This window comes from Panicum virgatum, chromosome 3N (genome assembly GCF_016808335.1).
Source record: "Panicum virgatum strain AP13 chromosome 3N, P.virgatum_v5, whole genome shotgun sequence".
Lineage (NCBI taxonomy): Eukaryota > Viridiplantae > Streptophyta > Magnoliopsida > Poales > Poaceae > Panicum > Panicum virgatum.
This window is the reverse complement of record NC_053147.1, coordinates 20630954-20650376: the sequence shown is the minus strand read 5'-3', so window position 1 is coordinate 20650376 and position 19423 is coordinate 20630954. Positions and strand designations below refer to the sequence as shown.

The 19423-nt window shown below is 44.3% G+C and overlaps 1 long non-coding RNA gene across 3 annotated transcripts; it reads left to right on the top strand.

Moving 5' to 3' along the window:
* Positions 1 to 8624: 8624 nt before the first annotated feature.
* Positions 8625 to 10699, top strand: LOC120664999. Of its 3 annotated transcripts, XR_005671077.1 has the most exons (5): positions 8625 to 9282; positions 9451 to 9568; positions 10052 to 10166; positions 10443 to 10510; positions 10611 to 10683. It is a non-coding gene; the product is annotated as an uncharacterized LOC120664999 (long non-coding RNA). The 3 variants fall into 3 exon arrangements; XR_005671078.1 differs by lacking the exon at positions 10443 to 10510 and having other exon boundaries at positions 8997 to 9282; positions 10665 to 10699; XR_005671076.1 differs by lacking the exon at positions 10443 to 10510 and having other exon boundaries at positions 8999 to 9282; positions 10611 to 10699.
* Positions 10700 to 19423: the final 8724 nt, after the last annotated feature.

Sequence of the window (19423 nt, the reverse complement as noted above, 5' to 3'; positions counted from 1 at the left end):
ATCGTCAAAACGATCAACATAGCGAAAACCCTAGGCGGACCGGTCTGACCGGTTTCGCCGACCGGTCTGACCGGTGCAAGCAGGGAACTCGCGAAGACCTAGAACAGCGAGCTCGGGAGGGACCCGTCGGAGCTCGTGGATCTAAGGTTGCTCTGAGGTCGGCATGCCACTCAAAACGTCTTCAAATGCCGTAGAGACGAAGGAAGAAAGCAATTTAGGGTTGGAAAAGGCTAGGGTTTGAGAGAAAAAGTAATGCGATATTTTGATTTGATTCGATTGGGAATACCTCAATCGGCCTTAGCCTTTATATTTATAGGCCGGGGAAGTCGTACCCTTCTCCAAGTCGGTTTATACAAGAATTTCCAAAATAAAACGAAGCCTACTCGGATTACAACTGGACCGACCGGTCAGACCGGTCGGCCTCTGAACTGCCAGAATTGGCTGTCAACATATGCCCCCCTGTTTTTTGGTGAGTTTCACAAGCCAAAAAGCAAGAACTATCCTGATGTACATGTTTTACACAGAGCATACAAGTCTAAAAAATAAAACTAAGGGCGATATCCAATATCGGCCATCTTGGTCCTCATGTACTTTGCCATACGCTAGGATAGAACTTCTTCAAGTACCTCCCATTGATAGCCTTTGGTAGACGCCCACCTTGCACCGTCTCCACCATATACGAATTACCGGAGATAACTTTGATAATCTTGTATGGACCCTCCCAACTTGGCGACCATTTGCCAAATTTGTTGCTTTTCATCCCAAGAGGCAAAATTGTCTTCCAAACCAGATCCCCAACCTGAAAAGATTTAAGTTTTACTTTTTTGTTGTAAGCTCTGGCCACCCGAAGCTTGTATTTCTCAATCTCCTTCAAAGCCTTCAAACGCTTGTCGCTCACCTCATCAATATTATCCATCATCAAATCATGGTAATCAACAGTGGAGAGGTCATTTTGCTTTGCCAATCTATATGCATACATATTTACCTCAACGGGTAAAACGACCTCTTAACCATACACAAGCTCAAAAGGAGTAACCTTAGTAGCACCATGTCTAAATATACGATGAGCCCACAATGCTTCGGATAACACTTCATGCCACCTCTTAGGATTTTCTTCTATCTTCTTCTTGACAAGTTTGATCAAAATCTTATTACTAGACTCGGCCTACCCATTGGCCTGAGCATAGTATGGAGATGAATTGAGCAACTTAATCTTATAAGATTCGGCAAAGGCACGCACATCTTTTGATATAAATGAAGAACCTTGATCCGTTGTCAAAGTTTGTAGAATGCCGAATCTATGATTAATATGCTCAGTAATAAACTCAATTACCTCCTTATGTGTCATATTCTTCAAAGGAACCGTTTCGGTTCATTTAGTGAAATAATTCGTAGCAACCAACATGAAGTGATGCCCCTTTGAAGATGGAGGATTAATTTGTAAAATAAAATCCAACTCCCAACCTCGGAACGGGCATGGTTTAATAATAGGATGCATCAACGCAGCAGGCACCAATTGCAAATCACCGAACCGCTGACATTCTTAACATCCTTTATAGTACTTGAAACAATCGGATTGCATGGTGGGCCAATAGAAGCTGACTCTTCTGAGTAACCACTTCATCTTGGGAGCCGATTGATGACTACCACAAATACCTTCATGAACCTCACCCATAGCAATCCGGGCCTGATCCGAGTCTAAACACTTGAGAAACAAATCTTCGGCAGTTCGACGATAAAGTTCATCGTCAATTAAAACGTACTTGAAAGCCAAATGCCGAATATTTCTCTCTGCACCACGACCAGGTTCTCTCAAATACGATATAAGAGGAACCCTCCAATCCTGGGCTTCGACCAAGACAATTGAATCATCTTTTTTTGACCGAATCAGAACCAGCAGCTGCATCACCGGTCAGAACGGTCTGGGGCGGTCAGACCGATTTCGCTGACCGGTCGGACCGGTGCGTCCAGAACCAGACACTCGGCTTTCGTTTGCATCGGTTTGTGAATATTGAAATATTTTTTTGTAACATTATAGCCAGATGCTTGCTGAGCCAGAGTATTTATCTTTCCATTCTCTTCTCTCGGAATATGTTTGATAATAAATTCATCGAAAGAAGAAATAATATCGAGGTATTTATCAAGAGATGTATTTAGAGAACCATTATAGCACTGGCATACCTTAGATACTTGCTGCACCACCAGAAGAGAATCTCCAAAGGCTTCAACATGCTTCACGCCCATGGATCGCAATAATTCCAAGCCAAATAGAAGAGCCTCCTATTCAACTTGGTTATTTGTGCACTATTCTTCCAATCGGTTTGAAAATTCAAAAACAGCACCATTCGGAGAAATAAAAACAGCACCAATCCCTTGACCATCATCACAAACCGATCCATCAAAGTATAACTTTCATGGTGTGCAAGTAATATAGCCGACTTCTAGATCATGCTTGTCATTAATCCGATGCTCAACAATAAAATCCAATACAATTTGGCCTCTCATAGATTTTAAAGGTTCACAAGCCAAATCATATTCAACCAAAGCATATGCTCACTTGCCGATTCTTCCACTCAAAATCGGTTTTTGTAACATATGTTTGATCACATCGGTTTGACATACTACTATGCAAGTACTAGATAGTAGATAATGCCTTAATTTGGTACAAGCATAATAAAGAGACAAACACAACTTCTCAATAAATGTATACCTCGCCTCCGCATCAATAAGTCGTCGGCTTAAGTATGTAATGATATACTCATTCCCTTCGGTTTCTTGAGTCAAAACAGCCCCAATAACCTTGTCTTCTGCAGCCACATAAAGTCTGAAAGGTACTCCTCTCCTAGGTGCTTTGAGTACGGGTGGCGAAGACAAATAAATCTTGATCTTCTCAAATGCTTCTTGCTATTTTGCCCCCCAAGTAAATTCGGTTTCATCTTTTAACCGAAGAATAGGAGTAAAAGCATCGATCTTCCCGAACAAGTTAGATATAAACCTTCTCAAGAAATTTACCTTGCCCAAGAACTTCTGTAAATCCTTCTTACATATAGGGGCTTAAACCTCCCTCATGGCTTCAATTCTTTTAGGATCAACCTCTATTCCCTTCTCATGAATAATGAAGCCAAGAAACTTTCCAGCCGATACACCAAAAGCACATTTGAGTCGATTCATTTTCAAATCTTACTGGCGCATCCTCTCAAGAGCAAGTCTCAAATCAGCTAAATGATGATCCAAACCGGCCGATTTAATGACAATATCATCAATGTACACCTCCAAGATGACACCAAGCAAATCATGGAAGATTAAATTCATAGCTCTTTGATAAGTAGCACCTACATTTTTCAAACCAAAAGTCATAACAACCCACTCAAACAAGCCGACAAATCCTGGACATCTAAAGACCATTTTAGATATATCTTCTTCGGCCATGAATATTTGATTGTAACCGGCGTTACCATCAAGAAAACTAATGACACGATGTCTGGAAGCCTCATTGATCAACATATCGGCTATAGTCATAGGATATTCATCCTTGGGAGTAGCTTTATTAAGATCTCTAAAATCAATGCACACTCTAATTTTCCCCGAATCCTTTTTCTCAACGGGCACAATATAAGAGATCCAATCAGCATAACGACAAGACCGAATAAATCCAGCATCAAGTAAACGGTTAATTTCAGTTTTAATTCGGTCATAAATAATGGGATTGAAACGCCTAACCGGTTGTTTATAAGGTCTAAAACCGGCTTTAATCAGTAAGCGATGCTCAACAAGATCACGACTCAAATCAGGCATTTTATGATACTCCCAAGCAAAGCAATCAACATATTCTTTCAACAAATTAACTAAATCGGCTTTATTTTCAGCCGATAAATTTTTGTTTACAAAGGTCGGCCTAGAGATAGTTCCATCACCAATGTCTATCTTTTCTAAAGGATTGGCCGATGCAAACCCTTGGCCCAGCTTATCTAGATCATCAGAATCTTCAATGGCTCCACACATATCGTTCGTACGCAACTGATATTGATCTAGCCTCTGCTGCAACCACTCTGTGTTGGACCAGTCTGACCGGTCGGGGTGTCCGGTCTGACCGGCCGGCTTTGTGTTGGACCGGTCTGACTGGTCGGGTTGTCCGGTCTGACCGGTCGGCTATGCGCACCGAACGGGACTGGACCGGGCTGACCGATCGGCACAAGCGGTCTGACCGGTCGCTTCTGTTGTACTCATCTGATTTACATTAAACGATTTAGCCGATTATCCATCGGCTTTAGTACAGCAGAAACAAAACTATCCTTAGTGCAACTAATCAAATCATAATCGGATAGATCCACGCCCGGTAAACACTTGACGTTGTCGTGTGCACTAATAGAATCCGAATCGGCTAAAGCAACAAAGGATGAAGTGTCCCCATGGACAATCTCAACCTCATCGCCGATCCACTGAACAAGAAACTGATGCAAGGTAGAAGGAATGCACTGATTTGCATGAATCCAATCCCTCCCAAGAATCAAATTGTAATTACCTTGCACCTCCGAGATGAAGAAAGCCGTAGCTAGCGTCTTGCTCCCAATGGTGAGCTCCATGGAAGCAACTCCCTTGGCGCTAAGGGGCTCGCTCCCTCCAACACCACTGACCGTCATGTTTGTCTTGATCAAGTCCTCGTCTTGGCCACCGAGCTTCTTGTACAGCGAGTAGGGCATAAGATTTACAATGGCCCCACCATCCACTAGCATGCGAGTCACCGGCTTCCCGTTGATGTGTCCCCTCAGGTAAAGAGCCTTCAGATGGTTGTCCTTCTCGGCTTCTGGAACACAGCTTCACGGGGCCCAAACTGAAGATGAGTCAAATCCTCTTCCGGAACCATGAAGTAATCCGAAGACAAGCACCACATTAATCTCCAAGTTGGTGTGCTCCGGAGACGCTTCATAATCCACCAATTCCTCGTCTTCTGCCGTCAGAGGAACTGCTGGGGCTTCGTCTACAGAATTAACTGAAACAGGCGGTGCCGATTCGGCTGCTGGCTCTGCAGTAGGCTCTACCGGTCTGACCGGTTGGTCAGCGCGGTCTGACCGGTCGACTGCGGCGGTCCGACCGGTCTGGCTGGCTGATCAGCTGTCTTGACCTTCCAAACCTTGCTCTGAGGGAACATGGGCATGCATCTGTTGAAGCCCTCATCCCTTATCTTCTCTTCTTCCTGCTCCTTCTTTTCCTTGTTACGAAGGCGCTGCAACTTCCTCTTCTGTGTATGAGTTAAACCCGAAGGGCACCACCTAGGCTGATGGTACTTATTTGCTGCGCTCTTGCTGCTACAGGCCTCATGATCATTGGCCATGACCAGCTTTTGTGAAGGAACCTCAACCGATTTCTTTATGTCCATCGGCTTTTTGCCCGTATCTTTTATGGGTACCTTGATTTCACCAATTTGAATAACATCGGCTTTAGGCTTCTCTGGATCAGCAACAGGCTTTTGCTCCTCTTTCTTTTCCTTGATGCGATACTCGAATCTTGGAGCAGGAACCTGGCCCGGCCTCTGGTGAGACCGGTCTGACCGGTCAGAGGTGACCGGTCTGACCGGTGCAGCCTGCTGCACTGGACCAGATTGGCGTGGTCCCAATCGGTCGTGCACAGGCACCCTAGAGGTCTCCTCTTGATAATGTGGAGGATAAGGCATCGGGAAACACTGCATCCATATCCCTTCATGCTCCCATGCCGGATTTCTTGCACTTGATGCCGGTGGCACCCATGGCATGGTAGCATACATCTTCTGGGGAGGATACAATGTGACAACATCACCTCTGCGCCTGCTAGATTCCCTCCTTGGAGACACTGGACGATCTTGGCGCGGTGGCGATCGCGGTCTCTTTTTTAGTGGCCGATCGTTTTGAACGACCTTTGTGTACTTGTTCAACAACTGGTTGAAGGTGGGCTTCTGATTAGTAGTTCTTCCCTGCAACTTTACCTCGTTGGTCTTCCAAGTACCCACTTCCGAACGCTTTGGCTTGAAAGTCCGGGGACGGTCACCAGAGCGGTCTGACCAGCTGGAGGAACCGGTCTGACTAATCGGACCGGTCTGACCGGTCGGAGACACCGGTCTGACCGGTCGTGCTTGATCAGCAGACCGATTTTCTGGTGGAGAGCTTCCTTACCCCCCCCCCCCAGTCTGGGATTTCTGACTATGATCTTCAGAGTATCCTTGCCATCATCAGTCTTTTCCTTGATGACTTCCCGGGCAAGGATTTTGTCACTTGTATCCATCGGTCTTGGATCACCGATGATAACATTCTTCCCCTTAGCTCCTTCGGCTTGTTCCGGCCGAATGAGCACCTTTGGATTGTTCAATTCCAGCGTATGAACAGGGCAAGGAGCCTTGTCAATTTGCATCTTAGAAAGTACCAATCGTCCTTCATTAATGGCCGATTGTACCTGTCGACGAAAAACATTACAATCATTAGTAGCATGAGATGTAGAGTTATGCCACTTATAATATGCATGTCATTTAAGTTCGTCGGGAGATAGAATAGCATGTGACAATCGGATGTTACCATTCTTAAGCAATTCATCAAAAATCCGATCACACTTAGAAACATCAAAAGTAAATTTCAGCTCCTTTGGCCGATTCTTTTGAATCGGTTTAAGAGACGGAACTGAACCAGGTTTGGCCTTTGATGGCCAAACAAACTTAGCAGCATATACCTCCTTACTATCATCGTCCGAACTATCTGAATCATGATCAAGAATATGCGTGTTGGACCGATGAGGCTTGAAGGTATCTTTGGCATTTTTAAGTTTAAACTCTAAACCCATGACTTTGACTTGCAAGAAATTCACGGTATGATATTCAAAGCCCTCGAGTTTCTCTTTCAAATAAGAACGTAAACCATTAAATGCCAAATCCGCCAAATCTTTTTCAGAAATCGTCAAACTAAAACAATGATTTTTAATTTCTTTAAATCTTTTGAAATAATCTGAAGAAGATTCATCACGTCCTTGCTTAATCGATGTTAAGTCCAACAATTTTGCTTCGGTCGCCCCGCTAAAGAATTGATCATGAAACTTATGCTCCAACTGAGCCCAATTGCGAATAGAATTAGGAGCAAGTGAGGAAAACCAAGAGAAAGCCGTTCCTGTCAAAGATAAAGAAAATAAACGCACACGCAAAGCATCATTGAATCCGGCTTCTCCTAATTGCAAGACGTATTGACTAACGTGTTTTCAAGTTGTACGAGAATCATCACCATTAAATTTAGTAAACTCAGGAATACGCCAACCAGCAGGAAAAGGAGTAAAATCAAACTCAGCAGGATAAGGTTTTTGATATAAACGTGTATTACCCATATCCACCCCAAGCTTACTTTTAATCGTATTTGCCAGATCCTCTTTGAACTTAAGGAGATCGGCCTGATAGTGCTGGCTGGTATAAAACTCAGAAAAATAATGTGCATTAGAATTTCCATGCGCCATCGTTTGTAAAGAAGTCGGGATCGGTCCTTGGTTAGGTCCAGATCCTCGTGGCCCTCCCGCTACAGTAGTAGTGCGAGGTGGTGTATACAGTGACAATTCATTAGTTCGGCTAAGGGTAGCCGAACCTGGAATTGTATCGAGAGGCATCGGCGATGGCACTGAGTAACCGGTCTGACCGGTTTGATAACCGGTCTGACCGGTATGTGGGACCGGTCCGGCTGGTGCTGTGTGCACGGTCAATGGTGGCGGGGTTTGCCCTAAGAACGAGTTCGGCGGCATACCATAGAGTGGTTCAGATGTGAATTCAGGGGTAGCCGAACTCGGATCTAATGAGTTAGGATATGACATGAGTTGTTTACCTTTAAGCGCATCAACATCACTACTCAATTTAATCAAAATGTCACCCGCGGCAGCTTGTGCAGCAACAATCTTTTGATCCATTATGGATGACATTCTATCTAACAAATCAGAGGGAGAGAGGCTTATATTAGGGATCTCTTCAATGGCTCAGGAGGGAAGCAGGGAACTCGCGAAGACCTAGAACATCGAGCTCAGGAGGGATCCCGTCGGAGCTCGTGTATCTAGGGTTGCTCTGAGGTCGGCAGGCCACTCAGAACGTCTTCAAACGCCGTAGAGACAAAGGAAGAAAGCAATTTAGGGTTGGAAAAGGCTAGGGTTTGAGAGACAAAAAAAGAAATGCGATATTTTGATTTGATTCGATTGGCAATACCTCTATCGGCCTTAGCTTTTATATTTATAGGCCGGGGAAGTCGTACCCCTCTCCAAGTCGGTTTATACAAGAATTTCCAAAATAAAACGAAACCTACTCAGATTACAACTGGACAGACTGGTCTGACCGGTCGGCCTCTGAACTGCCAGAATTGGCTGTCAACAGCAATGTCAACACAAACTAAACGTGCGTTGGTGAATGGATCAAACATACTCCTATAGGAGTAAGGTTTAATTTGGTTGGCATATCTACCATATTGCTTATTTTTGTATACCACTTCTTGCCCCTCAGCCGGCCACGTCGTTCTTCCATGTCGCCCATCCGATGGCTCAGATCGTTTCGAATGGATCTGATCAGAAACAGCTTCTCGCTCCAACTCCATCGGCAGCGGCTTCCTGCGCTCCTCCATTGGCTTCTCCTGCTTTCTTCTCCTGATCCGCGCCACAAAATATCTTTCCAGCTTCTTCCTCTCCTCCTCCGTGCACGACTCCGCCCGATCCCGCTGCCTCCCTTTCTTTCCCCTGCCTCCGTCGGCGGCTCCACCCCCTGCGCCAGTCACGCGCGTCCGTGGCCTCCCCAACACGGGTGACGCCGGTCGCCGGCTACCCCGGCCATGCGGCCGCGCTAGGACGGTGGCACGAGGCCACCCGACGGCGCCACCGCCCCAGCACGGACCTGCGTGGTCGCCTCTTCTTTTGCCCCTGCTGCGGCTCCGCTCGGCACCCCGGTCTGCCCGCGGCGCGTCACCTCTTCCTCTCCGTTGCCCCGGCTCAGCTCAGCGACTAGATCTGGTGAGCCCTCACCCTCTTCTTCTCCTCCTCTATTCCATGGCTGCTCCCGTAGGCCCTCCATCCCTCCATGTTCCCCTTAGTGTAGATGACTGGCCGCTGCTACTGTGCTGCAGTACTACTCTTTGCTTACAAACCTTTTTCAAAATTAGACCATGTATCTAAAGTGTTCTTCCATTTTCTAGGTTGTTGTATTCAGAGATGCTGCAGTCCTTATGCTTAATTATGTTCATGAAATTAGACCGTATGGTTTTAAGTTGGAGTACAGCTACTTCGAAATTAGCATGCATATTTGACTGAATGGTAAGCTGGAGTACAACTATTTCAAAATTAAGATGCATATTTGACTCAATGGAGAGGTACATCCTTAAGATATGTAATAGCATGGGCCACAATAGTTGCAATTTCCAAAATCAGTTAAAATTCCAGTATTTTAGTACATGTATCTAAAGTGTTCTTTCATTTTTTTAGGTTGTTATATTCAGAGATGCTGTAGTTCTTATACTGAATTATGTTCATGACATTCGAGCACAAGGTTTTAAGTTGGACTACAGCTATTGCGAAAATAAGATGCATATTTGACTGAATGGTAAGTTGGAGTACAGCTATTTGCCTATTTGGAAATTAAGATGCATATTTGACTGAATGAAGAGGTACATCCTGAAGATATGTAATAGCATGGACCACATCAGTTGCAATTTGCAAGCTCAGTTTAAATTCAAACATTTTACCATTTATAGTTGCATATAGCTATCCTCATGTAATATACAGTTCGTATTGTATACTTTGTAGAATACCTATTCCTTTCTTCGTACATCCATCTGAAGTGTGCTTCCATTTTTTTAGGCTCATATATTCACAGATGTTGCAATTCATATAGTGAATTTTGATGATTAAATTCGAGCACAGGGTGTTAGTTTGGACCACATGAATATTGGCCATGGTTTGGGAATAAGTTATATGTTTCATACACCAGATAACATTCCTATCCTAGGACAGCTGATGCTTTCGCACTTTATTGAAACAAACTTGATACAGTACTTTATTGAGTAACTCTAACAATGCTTTGCAGGTTGTTGCTCAGTTTCACAGGTTGTGGCTTAGTTTCGCTGGAATGTCCCACCTGCTTGCGAACTCCACTGGATGGGTCTTCGCTCCTGCCCTCCAGACTTTGATTGATTGCATAGGTATAGTAATTGAGAAAATACTTCTTAACTAATATGTATCTAGGTATGGCCTTCTAAACCTAGGTCAATGGTCTACATTAAACAGTCTATATTGTCTATCCTGCCATTTGTCTCCAAATAATTATTTTGGCTTATATGCTTGGGTTTAGCTGAAATGCATGACTGAATTGATTACCTACACCTTTCTATAATACATGCATTTTGGCATACTTTTCGCTATGCCTCCCAATCTAAGTACTTCTCTATTTTACTGCCCTCCTTGGCTCCCATTTTCAGGTCAGGATTTAACTGAACAAAACTAGATCTCGGCTGCAAATTTTTTAGAGTATTTCAATTTAGGATTGGTAATTTTATTTATATTTGTAAATTAGCTTTCGACACATTTTCAGTTTCTTAAATCTTAAAACATTTCATATCAGCTAGCTTATCTCATTGCGTGAATAGGGAAATAAACAGCTGCTCTAATGGTCTACATTTCTATGTGCCTGTCCTGATCAGAGGCCTGCGCAAAGTTCCTCATGAACTGTTCATTGAAATTTCTATGAGAGGTACCTCAGAGATTCAGATCTCCATATTTCTAGCAACCTTTTGGTTCTTGGGTTCAATTATTTCAGAAATTCTATATGCCATATTTCGGACTTCCTGCCCCGTGCGAAGCACGGGGGTACCTGTTAGTGTGTATATATAGGCGCCGCCGGCACGACGCCGCCGTCGTCCACTTTCCATAAAGGCAGAAAGGCACGAACAGTCGGACACTAGTACTACTCCTGTGCCGCCGAAACCAAAACCGGGCCGTTGATTGGAGTCGGCAGGAAGACAAGACAAGGCATGAGCCGGGGAGCGGCGCCGCTGTCCCCTGAAGAAACGTGCAGAAATCCGATGCGCCGCTGTTCCCTGAAGAAACGTGCAGAAATTCTGGCGCCGACCCGGTTAGCATGCAGCTAGCCACAGGGCAGCAGGCGCAGGCCAGCTCGCCGCTGACCCGACCCGAAAGGGACGCCGCCGCTGGTGGCCAGCTAGTCGGCGGCGCGGTTGAGAGGAGGACACGCGCGCACGGATCGGGGGCAGCTCAGCGGCGGGATAAAGACATGGATGGGCCGACCCAGTCAGGCAGATGCACCGAGCAGCACTAGTACACTGATTTGATTCCTTCATCCAAACGCATATGCATGCCACCCCCAACACCAAGATCGACCAGGTGGACAGCACCGCGGCACGTCTGCAGCGGAGGCATCGGCGTCGTTCTCTAGCTCCGTGGCCGCCCGCCCGCCTTTTGACTTGGCCCCTTGACCGTATCCCCTTCACTACTTTTTTTTATATAGGACTTGCTTGGGAAAAAAAAAAGCTATATTGTTGTTGTTAGTATGAAACGAACATGTCACCATTTATGCCATTTCGAGTGATTTTGGTAATCGAATGACAACACAACACTTGGACTAATATGATTGTTAAGATGACCATTCTCGTGCTTTTTAGGTTCAAGTGATGACAAAGAGAAAGAGAAGATAGGCGTAGTAAGGCCCGAAGAACCGACGCTATGATGTTCGGTGCAGGAGGGAATCGAAGCCAAGTCAGCCTATAGGCACCGATTGAACCGACGGTCCAAGAAGGGCATCGGTGCATTGGGCGTACTGTGTACAAGAGACGATGTCAAGTGTCCCGGAGAAGTTTCTTCAGCACCGGTTCAACCGATGGTGCATCGGAGTATTGCGTCGGTGCATTGACGTCAGCAGAAGAGAAGAAGGCTGTGAGTGACCGGTGTAACCGACGGGCAAGCATCGGTTCAACCGGTGGTCACTGTGTCACCAGTCAGAAGTTCAACGGCTACTTCGTGTCTTAGAGTGACCGGATGAACCGACGCTACCACAGTCAGAGGCATCGGTTCATCCGATGATACGCAGATTTTCTGCTGACCGTTGGAGCAACGGCTACAAGACTTGGTGGCCTATATATACGCCTCACCCCGGCCATTTGAAGATTGTTGGAGTTGCTGGACATCCCACACGTACCCAAGAACATCTCCAAGCCATACAAAAGCATCAAGATCATATCCTTAGCCCTTAGCACACTTTTAGAGTGTTGTGTAAAAAATTAGCTCTTAGTGAGTGAGATTGCAAGGCTTTGAGCCTTTGTGCTGTGGTTCATTAGCGAACCAAAACAAGATCTTAGTGCGCCGGCACCTTGGAGCATGAAGCTCGCCGGTAACGTCATCGACTCTCCGACTTGGTGTGGAGCGGCGACAACATCTTTGTGCGGGGACGTGGAGACCCCATCCTTTGTGGAGAAGCTCCTTAGTGGAACCCGGGGGCCAATGTGACCATGATTGTGTTCACGAAAGAGACTTGGTGACCGAGTAGCAATACTCTTAGTGAGTGCTACAACAACGTGGATGTAGGTGTGCCTTTGTGGCTAACCAAACCACGGGATAAACACACGTGTTAAGAGTTTGCTATCTCGTATCCCGCTCTTTAAGCTTCCGCATTTCATACTAGCAATTTGTGTGCCTTTACTTTCATAGAATAGTTTCTTGATAGGAAAGGCTATAGGTTGCTAAACTCTTTTGGGATAGGGGTTTCACACTAGAACAACCTAGTTGCACATTTAGATAGCATGTTTTAGTTTAAGTTTTGTGCAAATAAGTTGGAGCCATAGGTCAAAGTTTTTATTAGTGCATAATTAACCCCCTCCCCCTCTTAGACTAGAGCACCCGATCACTTTCAGAGTAAATGAATTAAATCCCCCGTTTAATACTTTAATCCAAGTGATAAAGGCTAGGTACACCCACACACGGATACGGCTGTTTGAAGCTATATAAATTTAACGTCACCACTAAGCTATATGAGGGACCCTTAATTGTTTGATATATTTAGTTTAGGGTCCTTTTCATTCACATATAGCTTCCTCCGACACAACGAGTTGCGGGCGGAATTAGTGAGACACGATGGAGCGCCACGCCATCTTTTCGTGAACGGGGCTAAATACGTATTTTATTAAGAGGAAAGAGTGTCGCGCCGCGCCACCTCATCGATCAATTTTAACACAAAGCAAGCCCTGGTCCTGGCTAAATGCGTATATATGGCTAGTTGATATATCCCGCCGAGGCGCCGACCACCGCAACATTTCGGATTTACAACGTGCACCATGGCATCGCCTGCACGGAAAGAATTGAGACAAAATAATATATATATATATATATAATTAAATAATACAGTTAAGAAATCGAAATCAGCAAGCAGCCAGCAGAAGACGTTCAATGAAAACAACAAGTTAAATACGCTTGTGCCGCTAGTGTACTACTATCTATACTATTGTATAGTAAAAGTCAAGTTACTTTATCATTTCTCAGTTTTCGATGCCGTCCAAACGAGCATCAGTTTTTCAGCATATAGCATATGCACGCATCGGAGATGAGAGATCCTACAGGGAGCACGATGACAATATATAATTCATTCTAATCCGATCGATCAATGCCTGCCTCTTATATAATTCTTTAACATATGTATACATACATGTTGGATGCGCTAGATATATTGGCCGATCCGATCCGTTCTTGGAGGCCGTCCGTGGTTTACAACTAATTAACACGATAAGATAATGTAAGGTAAGGTGGTCACACACTGCTGACTGTCAACTAACGGTGATTATTGGGCATATTATACGTAATTACGATATATCGAGTATATTATATATCCACGGTACTACACAAGTGTAGTAAGGAGTTGGCGACAAAGAAGCAATACTATCTCCGTCAGTTCCAAATTATAGTTAGTACGTTTGACTTTTTTTATCTAAGTTTGACTACTCGTCTTATTTCAAAAAGCCGTGCAAATATTGCCAAATTTATCTCTCTCTTGAAGATCTTGTATTGATAAAGCAATCCGCAACAAAAGAAGTGATATTTTACAAAGACGAGTGATCCAATTTGGGATCGAAAAAGTCAAACGGCCTATAATTTGAAACGGAAGAGCTAATAATTAAAGCCTCAGCAAGTCAAAACAAGATATACATTGCTGTAGCATCATTTCATTTCGACGAGGTTAATTAATTACAGCGAGAGCATGCGGTTGAATAGTTGATATATAGAAGATTAATCTGTGCGTACATGTGGAATACCACCTAATTATTGACAACTTAGAGTAGTACGTACGTTGTGTGGCCGACAAGAGCTAGGCGACAACAACCACGCACGCATCAGCCGTGCGCCCGTGCGGATCGATCGATCGTCGACCATGCATGCACATAAGCACATGCGCCAGCCTGTTGCTGTTGTGCGTGCGTGCGGCTAGCTGTTCCATCGGCGGCGCGCCGCCGCTAGCTGCTCGTCGAAATTAAACGTACGTTGTCCACCGGGCAGCGGTAGCCGGCACCACGCGCGGGACACGACGCAAAGTTGTTAACTTGTGCCCGGCATCATCTTGGACTTCCATTATTGCAGGCACGTCGTCATACTGGTGTCAAATAGGAAATTTTCTAGAATAAAAATGGTGCCGGCCGGCGAAGCAATTGAAGAGATGTTTTTTTTTTGCGAAAAAAAATTAAGATGGTGCCGGATTCTTGGCAAATGACGGATGACAGAGAAAGAATCCAAGAGACGTACGGTACGACGCGGGCTGAGCGGCGAGCCGTGTCCTCGCCTGTGTCCCTGTTGTGTTGTGTTGTTTAGTTCCCACCCCGTAAACACAAAAAAACTATAAACGCAAAATTTTATAAATGAATCTTACTAATTTGAAGTACTAAATGAAGTTTATTTACAAAAATTTTTACATGGTTGGGCTGTAAATCGCGAGACGAATCTAATGAACCTACTTAATCCATGATTTGCAACAGTAATGCTACAGTATCCATCCGCTAATTATTGATTAATCATGGATTAATTAGCATCATTAGATTCGTCTCGCGATTTACAACTCATCTGTGAAAAAATTTTTGTAAATAGACTTCATTTAGTACTTCAAATTGATAATATTCTCACGCAAATTTTTTTTGCGTTTATATGTAAAACGAACTAAACAGTGCCTTGTCCCTCTGTCCCGTTTTATTAGTCGCTAGGAATTCGTGCTTGTGAGGGGGGGGCACAACTCCCGAACGACGATTATAAAGGGACGGAGGGAGTAATACGCAAGCAAGCAGGGCGGCGTCGTCGTCTCGGCTCGTCGTCAGCAAAACAAACCTACATGTCTCAGCGTCACCACAACTAACCATACGTCAGTTGTCAGATGGGCAAGCAATGCAAGCGGTTCGATCGCTTTGACCCCGCGGGCCGGAGCACCGGCGACGTGGTCCATCGGCCGCCTCAGACGCACAGGGTGGTAGTAATATATATAAGGCGTTTTAAAAATTTAATCCTAGATAATCTAAGAGTTAAACTTAAAAGTACTGTTAGTAGTTTTAAGTTAAAAAATACTATATACTCCCTCCTTCCCTGTTTATAAGGCATACACGTATATCAAGATTCAAACCTTGTCATCTTTGACCAATAATTTGACTATTAAATTTTTATTTTTATAATACAAATTTCATATGATTGGATTCATAATCAAATATATTTTACAATGATTATAAGTTTATAATCAAAAGTGATATAATATATGATAAATAAATGGTCAAAGTGTTGTTTAGAAGACCGTGTCATGTTCCACCATGCCTTATAAACGGGGAAGGAGGGAGTAAGTACCAAATTAGATTGTGGAGAGAGAGAGAGCGCGCGCACTAAATAGAACCATGTTTTATATGCATGTTTTATATGAGCAACGCCGGCCTACCCCTGCACGCACTTCCATCGTCCAACCAAATTAAACCCGATTGATGGAGCTAGCTCACGACCCACCAGCCACCACACCTCGGCTGTCCTGCATCTCGCGCTGCATGCGTAACATTCATGGCCCGACGACCAAAGCTTATTGAAAGCTAGCTAGCTCGCTAGCGAGGAACCGCGGAACCCAGCTGTACTGTGCATCGACTATCATCAATGCAGTGTGGACATTTTGGCGGCACGAGCCGGCATGCATGCCGATTTTGCTTAGATTAACTAATTAACTGCAAGAGATCAATCTTATTTTGGCAGCACGAGCCGGCATGCATGCCGATTTTGCTTAGATTAACTAATTAACTGCAAGAGATCAATCTCAATACGAGTGTGTCGTAGAATTGTCATGATCATTAAATTTGCTGACATGCCACAACCAGCTGCCATCGTGCCTTTTGCACCGTGCGATATACAGGCCTGTTGGGGACTCAAATCCCTACCAACAAATGAGTAAATAGCCAAAATAAACATATTCTATTATGAAGAACCAAACCAGCTGAATTGCAACTAGTAAAGCGTAAAATAAGAATGCTACCAACATGTAAGACAATTGCAAGGTACTTAACTAGCGCAACTGAATCCCCTTCCAATTTAAAGTTTGTCCTTCCTCCCTCCCTCACCTTTCCATTTAAAAAAATCAATTTAAATGTTTTCGGTTCTTAAAACTTCCGAATTCAATATTATTATTTCATTGTACATTCTAATTCAAAAGTTTGAAGCCTTAAAACTTAAATAAACTCCTATTCGAAAGTTTTTAAGACTCCAAATTATTTCATCTCAATAAATTTTATTTTGAGAGAAAAAATAAATAAAAAAGTCTAAATTACTCCCGCCAAGTATAGCCAAAGTACAGATTTACCCTAAACTATGCCCTTTGGTTCAAATTATCCCTTAAAACAATTTGTTTGTTTCATTTCTTCATGCATAGTTGGAGTTTTAAATTAAAATTTTACAAGATGATAGCACACATCATAACACATGTTAGAAAAAATACATCATAATTGTATATCATTATTTTGATAGGTTAGGATGTTTAATAACAAATTAATCATTGGAGTTCAAATTATATGCAAAAATTATAAAAAAATTAATATGCATTATGATGTCCCTGCAAAATTTGAACTAAAATTTAACTTGTGTATGGATAAATAAAAAGATAAATTATATTATGGGTTAAAATGAACTAAATGGCATAGAATAGGGGGTAAATTGAACCAAGTTATAGGTTAGAAGGTTATTCAGACTTTCACTATATTTGGAGGGAGTAAATTAAACTTTTCCAAAATTAAAATGGTGCCGAATTTCTTCCCCACCGCTATTGGATGAAAGAGACACAAGCAGCTCTAATTATATAAGTATTTCAACCAAATACCATACTACGGTCCAAATTTTGAATCGCCAACTACTAGATAGATCACTTTAATTATCCCTAACTCCCTTTTTTGAGACATCAATTGCCAAAGGAAGAGCCTTGGAAATGTCAACAACCTTTCTCTCGTTCTAAAAAGCTTTGCATTCTCTGGGTGGCATGGCATGCTCCTCTCCTTGGCGATGTGGACCCAACTGTCATCAGGCTGCTGTACAAAACGATGGGGACATGAGCTGTGTCTGCGCGCACGGAAAGAAAAAAGGGCAAAAGGTTTAGCGAAACGTGTTTAAGCCAAAACGCGCACGTGCGCCATGTGCTGAATTCCGGTCCACACGCGTTATATATAGACAAGGGCTTTTTACATCCGTGCCATTAGTTGAGACCCCCACCTCAGTTTTGCCATTAGTTCTGAATCCACCTCAGTTTGTCTTCGTCAATGTTTTGCTTTGCTCAGTTTTGCCATTCCGTCACGTTTGCCATCCATTTTTGGCGTTACTGACCGGTGGGTCCCGCACATTAGTCCGACAGGTGGGCCTAGCTTGCTTCATCCCTTCCCATCCCCAAATCCACCCGATCCCCACCCCCACCCCAGCCGCCGCCCCGCGCGCCCGCGCCAACACCATCGAGCTCCCGCCGCTTGCGTGCGTGAGATCCGGCCTGCCTCCTGTCGCCGTTGCAAGATCCGCCCCGCCTCCCGTCGCTGTTGCAGGACTCGTCGGTGGGGGACCCCGCGCGTCCGACCGCCCTCCGTCCCACCCCGACGACCATCCACCCCGACGCCCCTGCACCAGTGCACACCATCCCGGCCACGGTCAGTGCCTCCCCCTGTCATGGCTGAGCGACGGGTCAACTGCAAGCGGGCAGCCTGCCCTCCCGGGCACGTGCCCCCGACGACCTCGCCTCCCGAGCACGTGCCCCCGACGACCTCGCCTTCCAACACTGAGCCCACATCTAGGTAAATTGAATTGTAGGACATTTGTAGCAACTCTTGATAGGTTGTATGATATGTAGCAATTTTGTATACGTAGTTATAACCGGAATTTTTTTTGTGTTAACTAGGATGGAGGTGAAAGACTTTATTTTGAATTTGTTGAGCAACATGATGAGGTGAATGTTGAGCAAATGGCACTTGTACCGTTTGATGTCACTGATGAAGAAGAGAGGGAGGAGAATGTTGATATGGGTACGGGTGGCGAAGAGGATGAGGACAGACCAATTGTTGTGCATAATATAAACAATCCAACCATGGAAGAAGGCAACATATTTCCATCTATGCTTGATTGTAGAAATGCACTTGCTACGTACTGCATTACTAACAAAAGGTGTTACATCGTTGATAAAAGTGATCCAACTAGGTTGAGGGTTCACTGTCCAAATCGAAAGTGTAAGTGGAGGATGCATGCCTCTGTAATGCGGAATAGCACTGTTATTCAGGTGAAGGTTAACCCGCTTCCTCACACTTGCCCACATGTTAATGGAGCACATAAGGTAGCTAAGAGTAGGTGGTGCGCCCAAGCAATGTTGGGGTGGGTGACTAAGGACCCATGCATTGGTCCAACTAAATTGGTTGAGAAGATCTATGAGGTTTATAATATTGAGGTACCGTACATGAGGGTATTCTATGGTAAAGAAATGTCTCTTGACAAGATATATGGCCTGTGGAAAGATAGTTTTCGGTTGTTGTACACATGGAAAGCTGAAGTGGAGAGGGCATGTCCTGATAGTGTTGTTGAGATTGATAAGGAGACTTGAGATTGATAAGGAGACAGTGAAGTATAATTTGAGAGGCAAGGTAAAGGAAAAGGAATGCTTTAGGAGAGTTTTTGTGTCATACAAGGCATGCTGGAGTGGATTCTTAAATGGTTGTAGGCCCTATTTAGCAGTGGATGCCACTGCTCTAAATGGAAGGTTCAGAGGACAGTTAGCAGCTGCTTGTGCTATTGATGGCCATAATTGGCTTTTTCCTGTTGCTTATGGTGTGCTGGAGACAGAATCAGAAGAGAGTTGGACTTGGTTTCTACAGAACTTGCGTCAGGTGATTGGGTTTCCGGATGGGTTGGTCATACACACGGATGCTTGTAA